Source organism: Leucopleurus acutus (assembly GCF_964270905.1).
Source record: "Leucopleurus acutus genome assembly, chromosome: 19".
Taxonomy (NCBI): domain Eukaryota; kingdom Metazoa; phylum Chordata; class Mammalia; order Artiodactyla; family Delphinidae; genus Leucopleurus; species Leucopleurus acutus.
The window spans coordinates 16,887,202-16,895,536 of NC_139161.1; positions in this window are offsets into that span (position 1 = coordinate 16,887,202).

The window sequence follows — 8,335 nt, forward strand, 5'->3', positions numbered from 1 at the left end:
ACCAGGGAAGCCCTAAAAGTGATTTTGAAAGGGCTGTAAATGAGAAAAAAAAGAAACGAAGAAAAATAAGTGACACACACTGTATGTGGCCTGCAAAGCCTAAAATATTGACTTATCTGGCCCTTACAGCAAAGATTTGAAAAAATTGGTTTAGTGAAATGAGAGAAATTAAAGTTAACCTCAAATTGTCACCTACAGTACAGGAAAATACAGACCCCTCACATTAATATGAATGCCATTAACTCATAACTCTGATAATTTAATCTAAATTGAATTAACATTTAAATGTTAAATATTTATGCAGATGAATTATGTAAACAGTATTGTCAAGGGACTTCCCTGGTGGTCCAGTGGTTAAGACTTTGCCTTCCAATGCAGGGGCTGCGGGTTCGATCCCTGATCAGGGAGCTAAGATCCCACATGCCTCATGGCCACAAAACCAAAACATAAAAAAAAAGAAGCAATAGTATAACAAATTCAATAAAGACTTTAAAAATGGTCCACATCAAAAAAAAAAAAATCAGTATTGTTAAGAACACATTAAGTTACCAAAAGAACAAGCTGTTGTTGAGGATTTCAAGGCAGGAATTGTGATACCAATATTAAGAATGTTTAAGATGATGGTTAAGTGGTATATTTAGAAATGTTTACACTAAATAAGCATATCAATAATGCCCCTAACAAAAATCTCTCCAGCCTTTTGTTTTCTTGTTTTTTGTTTGTTTGTTTTGGTTTTGGGGCCACACCACAGGACTTGTGGGATCTTAGTTCCCTGACCAGGGATTGAACCCAGGTCCCCAGCAGTCGAAGCGCCGAGTCCTAACCCCTGGACAGCCAGGGAATTCCCTCTCCAGCTTCTTTATCAAAGAGGAACTGCTTGCCTAGTATTTCTTTTTATTTAGGGATAAGGAGATAACAGTGTTTTTCGCTATAAAAGCTCAGTTTTTGTCCTTTGTCCATGGCATCCAAAGCTGTGTATGTCATTAATCCTTATTAAGCCAATTAATGATCCTCTTTAGCAAATAGGTTCTTCTTGCAAACATAAAAGGCTCAAGGGAAGTGGCTATAAAGAGACTCACATGACCCTAAAAATAGTTGTTTCAATTATCAAACCTTCCAAGACTTAAGGGGCCAACACCTTTATATTAATCTCTTCTCTGCCATCTGGGCTCCAAACCTTACCAACACAGTTTGGAGAAAAACAAATAAGATAAGTGCTCAGTGGACTAGGCCCTTCATTATTTCTACTATGAAATACTTTATAATCTGATTATTTCACGTTAGCATAAGTATTCTCATTCTTTAAAAAAAATGCCAATCAATAAAAAAGCGAAAAAAGAATATGCTAACAAGCACTATGCCTAGTGTTGTAACACCCCGACGGGTAAGGCAGGTTTCCTTTTAGCAACTCATGATCTCACAGGGAAAATAAACATATAACTCAAACCATACTGACAAAGTGCTGTGGAGGCACCATGAAGTAATAAAATTACATTTCTTTTAAAACAGTCATTTTCTCCTTCTATCCACTCTCCAGCTATTTTTTGATTTTATAAATATTTGACTTTGCTTTATGTCCACGTGTTGGCTTTAAACGTGATAGACGATGCACATAAGCAGTATCTAGTCCATACTTTGAAGGAGTTTATGCTCAGAGGAAATGGGTTGCAAAAATAGCTATATTTAAAGAAAGAAATGAATATGGGCAATGAGAGCTATAAGTTGGTATTGGACACAAAAGAGGGAAAGAAGACTTCAAATTGGATCAGGGAAGATGTTACTAGAGCAATGCTGTTTAAATGGGACCTCGAAGGGCCATTGGGTATCAATGACAGACATCCTGGGAAGAATAAGCTTGCAAAAGGCAAGTGGGAGAAAGGCAAAACATAGGAAAAATACTCTGAGTACCTGTAGAGTACAAGTGGGAAGAGTAGGAGATGAGAGCCAGATCATCTAGGGCTTTGGAGGCCAAGCCAAGGATAAGATGCCCAGCTACCATGTTACCACAGCAGGGCTTTAGGACAAGCTTTAGTCTGCAACAGAACCGACCACTGGGAGGGCTTGTGAAAACACAAGCTCCACCCCCGTAGTTACTGATTCCAGAGGTCCCCAGTAGGGCTGAGTATTTGTATCTTCAATAAGTTCACAAGTGATGCTGGTATTTGAGAACAACTTCCGGAGAGTTAATCTGGTGATCGCGTGGAGGATGGCTTAGAAACGGAGAGCGAAGAGATGGAAACATCAGTCAGAAGACAGTTATAGCCATCCAGGTGAAATGAGAGACTAAGCTGGAATCAATGGAAATAACATAGTCAGCTATAGTCAAGACTAGATATTTTCGAATAAAAGTCAATATGATAGAAAGTGTAATACTGAATTAAAGTTACATATTAATGAGAGGAGTAACTTCCTTTCAAGTTGTGTGAAAGGGTATCTTTTATTTCTTCTGGTAATGAATTGGCCTAGAAAAACAGAACTATACTGGGAAGTGTGTAAATATAAGAATATTCCTTTGAATATTAGAAATTATAATGATATATAGAGATAAAAACTTTGAGCTCATAATCTAGAATTTGATGTGACCATAAAAGGTGGAATCTAATCAATGCTTCTGCTCTCAGGAAAGATTACCTCCAAAATCTATCAAGATCTATAGTTGTATATTTAATTTATGAAGATCCTGAAGGTGAGACTCTTAAGAGAGGTGAAGGCAGGGTTAGGGGCTCTGGAAGGTTCAAATAATAATTCCTAAGGTTTGCAGTTTAGACCAAAGCTTCTTATTTATTATTATCATTCTAACCTCTACTAGTTATTCCTACTAATTAGATATCTAAAAGCTAATTGAGGCACTATTTTCCTTTTCCTTTTCGTAGAGATTTATCCTGCAATAAATTACAGTCTATCGAAAGACGTACATTTGAACCACTACCTTTTTTGCAGTTTATGTAAGTTACAAATATAATTTCATTATATTTGGAATTTTTATAAAGCTTAATTTTTTATAAAATTAATTTGTTACTCATTTTGAAATATGATTAAAATTCCTAAAATTAGTAGCAAATCCTTTTAGTGTCTGGCAAAGATTAGTGTGAGAATTATTAAACGGATCAGAGTGAATCATTGTAGAGCAGTGGTTCTCAACCAGGGTGATTTTGCACGCAGGTGACATTTGATAGTGTCTGGAGACATTTTTGCTTGTCAGAACTGTATATGCTCCTGGCATCTAGTGGACAGAGGCCACAGATGCTACTAAACACCCAACAGTACAGGAGAGCCTCCCACAGCAAAGAATTATCCAGCCCAAAATGTCAATAGTGCTGCCTTTCTAGAGAAATAAAGATCACTTAACACAAGTATTTAATGAGCATTTACTATTTTGTATCTAATGCACCACATATATAATCATGAAAGTATAAATCATAATATCTTCCACAGTGAGATTTCATTAGTGTATGGAGGGAGTAGTGATGTTATGTTTCATCATATATAAATTAGAATTATTGCCAAACGATAACTGTTCTGAAAGAATATATATTTTTCTTCTTCTTTTGCATGTGTCTTTCTTTGTAGAAATCTTGGTTGCAATTTACTCACAGAACTGAGCTTTGGAACGTTTCAGGCCTGGCATGGAATGCGCTTTTTACACACGTTGTAAGTGAAATAGAAGATGAATGCATGTAAAAAACTGTGTGTAAAAACACCATGCAGTTATTGGTTAGCTGGGTGTAAGCCCAGTTTGAATTCTGGAAAGTATGTCTTGAGAGCCATTTATTTTCTTTTCAAATGAGGAAACTAAGGTACAAAGAGGCCAAGAGACTTGTTTAACTCATATATATGAAACGCTCTGCTTTCCATAGTACTGATCTTTGGCACTGGCAATAAAAGGCACCAAGCAAAAACGCTCAGATTAGCGTTGTCATGGAAACCCACTGATGCCTCTCCACTACGCGAGTGGTCCATGAAGTTCCGCTTTTGAATTTAACTTTGATTCCTGCTCATGTGCAAAGTTCCTAACTGCTTAAAATGTATGCAACCCAGAGCTGCAAAGAACTAAGTTTAGCACCCAGTTCTTCAGGGAGCAAAAGGTGTGGGTGCTTCCCCAAGCATTATTAGCTCTTTTAAATGGTAAAGCAGAAAGAATTTCTGAACACCCACCACAGGGCTCTCCCCAGCCACCCAGAACATTATTTTTCAAAAAGCATATATCTCTGAAGTGAATTATCTGTTGCCAGTAGGAACCTTTGCGGTATGGAAAAAGACGTTGTTTGTGTTCAGCTGTAGTGTGAAAAATAGAAGGAAAATACATTGTTGTAGCCTAATTCAATATACTTCCTTTGCTGACTACTCTTCAATAAGAAGTGTGGGTTTTACACCCCTTCAGCTCAAAAATTCTGTGATTTCTCATGACACAAAGAAATGATAGTGGGTACGTTCAGTGGCCCGAAGGTGATTTTAGACTCAAGGTAAAGAGCTCTTCTACACCTGGCTTTGGAAAAGACTCTCTTACCTGTCTTGTGGTTCAGAAATCCAGTTTCACACAGTTCACACATTTTGGTTAATGAAGGTGTTGAGGCTGTGTCTGGAGCTGGATTAGCAATTCCTGCAGATGCGTATCTTTGGCGGCCTCCTTCCTTTCCCTTGTTAGTTTGCTGATGCCTGTCTTGGGGAGAGAGCACCAAGGGTTAGTTTTTCTTTTGCCAGCACAAGGGAGAGCAGGCTCATGACATCCCTTCACCAGGAGGTTTTAGTAGCGTCAATACAACCTCTTAAACTCACCACCTTTCCTAAACATCCTATAACACCAAGAGTTCCTTATAAGAATCTGCGTTTCACTATAGTTATGTAGGCAACACAGGAAAATACATTGTGGAAATAAACAAATAAATCACAGTTTAAAAATTAATGAATTCATTCAAAAACATTCCCTGAGTGCCATGCCCACTGTGTGTCAGCACTGTACTAACTGCTGGGGATACAAACACGCGTAGGGCAGGGACTTTGTCCCCAAGAAACTTTCATACTGGAAGGAGAAAGATGGATGTTGATGGGAAAACATATATGAGAGCCATTGTAGCATCTATGCAGCAGGGTAACAAGGTGAGGGAGGGGGGTGATGAAGTAGAAAATGGGTGGTAGGTTAGAAAAGATTTGTGATGGAAGAGGCACCAACTTGTTCCTTTGGAATTTGTGTGCCTCTTAAATGACAGAAAAAGGTAGTGAAAGAATCAGAACTATCTGGTGTTGGAAATAAATTAGTACTGTACTCCTAAAACTCGTTCACAGTTACTTTCAAAAGATTGTCACAGTATAGTAAGTCTTTGTTTTGGGCTAAGTCTTTCTAATAGACAAAGCTAATTTGCTTCAGGAAACATTTGCCATGATGAGATATAAACTTTATTGCATCTCTTTCCAAAGGGAAGCCACCAAGGGAAGATGCCACCCTCGAGTTAAGTCATTTTACTACCCTATAATGACATATTACTGGGGTGTTTATAAGTTGCCTGCATTAAATAAGTTTGGAAAAGGGCCCCAGCTGAGGTGGATTTATGAATTCAATGAAGCTTAGGTTTCAGGGCTCCTCACTTGCATAGGTCCCTTGCAAGGTCTTGAGAGGGGTCCTAGCGATTTTTGTATTCATAACTTTGCATGTTTTTATTAGATATGATTTCCCAAAGTAGATGAGGTTCAGGCCCCACAAAACCTTGATTCATCACTGGGTTTCAGGTAATTATAAGACAGTGGGTTTCTTGAATGACGCCTCGATGTTATTGACAAGCATAAGGTGAAGTAGTTAGCAGTGTGGTAGTCTATTTTAAATCCGAAATCTACCTCAAAGATGAGCCAAGAGCTTATTAATTAATAAAGTACCACTCTTTGAATGGTGGTAGTAATCATATCTCTTTCAGATAAAATCAGGAATGAAATATATTATGGAAAACCAGCAGTGGTTGATAATCCTAAATGTTAAGTATACTTTTTTTTCTGACTTTAAAGTGTTTCTCGTTCACTCACCTATGCAGGTGCAGACTGATGGCTTATTTTTAAAAATTCTTTTAGTCACTTCATTGGTTCTAAGAATACAAGCTCCATGATTTTAGGAACTGAAGAACTCTACAATGTGGAAAGTCTATGTAACTTAACCAGTCAGAGCACATTCACATGCTGGCTTGTCTGTGGTACATCAATATTGTACCAAGAACATAAGCCCTAAGAGAGAATAAGGAAAATCAAAGCCTTATCCCTATTGAATTATTTACCCCATTGTTGAGAATATCAGTGAGGGAGGTGAGGCCACACCATGAAGGCAAATTGAGCTGCGGTCACAGAGCCGCCCTAATGCTCCCCCATTCAGCTAGCATTGTTTCCTTTAGATAGCTATGTACACACCAAAGCTTACACACTTCAGGGTGTTGTCATCGCTTTTTGCTATGTACTGGCTGCTTCTCAGATTTACAAAGGCATAAACGCTAAAAACAAAAATAACTTGGGTCTGCCCTTTGGGGTGATTCAGGGTGGCTGTTTTATTTGTAATACTTCAAAATTTTGAGATTGTCACACCTAGCAACTACTATACTTTTCTTCTCCCAACTGCATCTTATTCTTCCCACCTGTAGTATTTTCTCCCATTCTATATGTTTTCTCACTTTCTTGATAGTGTCCTTGGAAGCACCAACTTTTTAATTTTTATAAAATCCAACTCATCTATTTTTCCTTTGGTTGTTTCTGCTTCTGGTGTCATATCTAACAACTGTTGTCTAATGCAAGGTCATAAAGATTTACTCCTGTGTTTTCTTCTAGGAGTTTTATAGCCTTAGCTCTTACATTTGGATATTTGATCCATTGGGAGTTCATTTTCATATATGGTGTGAAGTGTAGGAGTCCAGCTTCATTATTTTGTGTGTGAATGTACAGCTGTCCCAGCATCATTTGAAAAGACTGTTCTTTCCACATTGAATTGTTTTGGCACCCTTGCTGAAAATCAATAGACCGTAAATAGGAGGGTTTATTTCTATACTGTCACTTCTGTTCCATTGATTTACATGTCTGTTCTTATTCCAGTACCACACTGTGATTGCAGTAGCTTTGAACTGAGTTTTGAAACCAGGATGTGTGAGTCCTCCCACTTTGTACTTTACCAACACTGTTTTGGTTTATTCTGTTTCCTTAAATTGCTATATGAAGTTTAGAATTAGCTTGGCAATTTCTGGAAAGAAGTCTGCTGGGATTTTGATAGGAATTGCAATGGAACCATAGGTCGATTTGGGAAGTAGTGAAATTTTAATAAGATTATCTTCCAGTCCATGAATCCAGCCTGTCTTTATATTTATTTAGATCTTCTTCAATTTCTTTCAACAGTTTTGTACTTTTCACTGTGAATCTTGCACTTGGGTAAATTTTTCCATAAGTGTTATATTTGTTTTGATGCTGTTACACGTGGAATTGTTTTCTTAATTTCATTTTTGGATTATTCATTGCTGGTGTGTAGAAATAATATTGATCTTATATCCTGCAACCTTGCTGAACTCATTTATTAATGATAAGAGTTATTTTCCTAGATTCCCAGGAATATGTCTTGTGGTCTTCCAGTTTCCCAGGAATACGTTGGAACATTTCAAAGTCTCTGTGGACATCTTATTCCTCAGCTTTTCTTTTTAAGCTTTTCGGTTGGGCTGTTTTTTGCCCCCAACCGTTATCCATTGCCTCATGCAGCCGCCATATTAAAATATTTGCTTGAAAATGTTTTCCAGAAATGCCAGCTGAGGAGAGGCTTTTCTCACTAGACAGCTCTGAGTCAGGTCAAAGGCAAGCCTTTCAAGTGAGGTCTCCCAGGGGACCACCAGACATGTAAAACAATGACAGTTCTTTGGGAATGAGGCTTTGAAGGCCCTCCCAGTCCATGCTGCTCCTTCTGGTACCAGGGATGTGGGCTGGTTTTCAAGGCTACCACTGGCATGGAGAGCAAAGTTCAAGGACAAATTAAAGCAACACAGATCTCATTTTTCGTACAGAAAATAATTTGTTTTCCTTGAAGAAATTGCTCCCCAATTTCCTGCCAGCATGTTGGTTAAAGTGATTGGTCAGAAGTTGATTCTGACCATTTTTGCCAGTTTTGTTGTTGTAGTTATTGTTATTTTTGCTTCTATGGAGGGATGAATTTTCAGATGTCCTTCCTCCATCATTTTTACTGATTTTCCTGCAATTTTTTAAAAAATCTATAAAGTCTCAACGTCCATACACTAATTAAATATCATGAGAGATGATTAAGGAAAAAATAAATAAAAAGAGAAATAAATAAATAAATAGAGAAAATATAATTCTCATAGAGGCTTTCCCA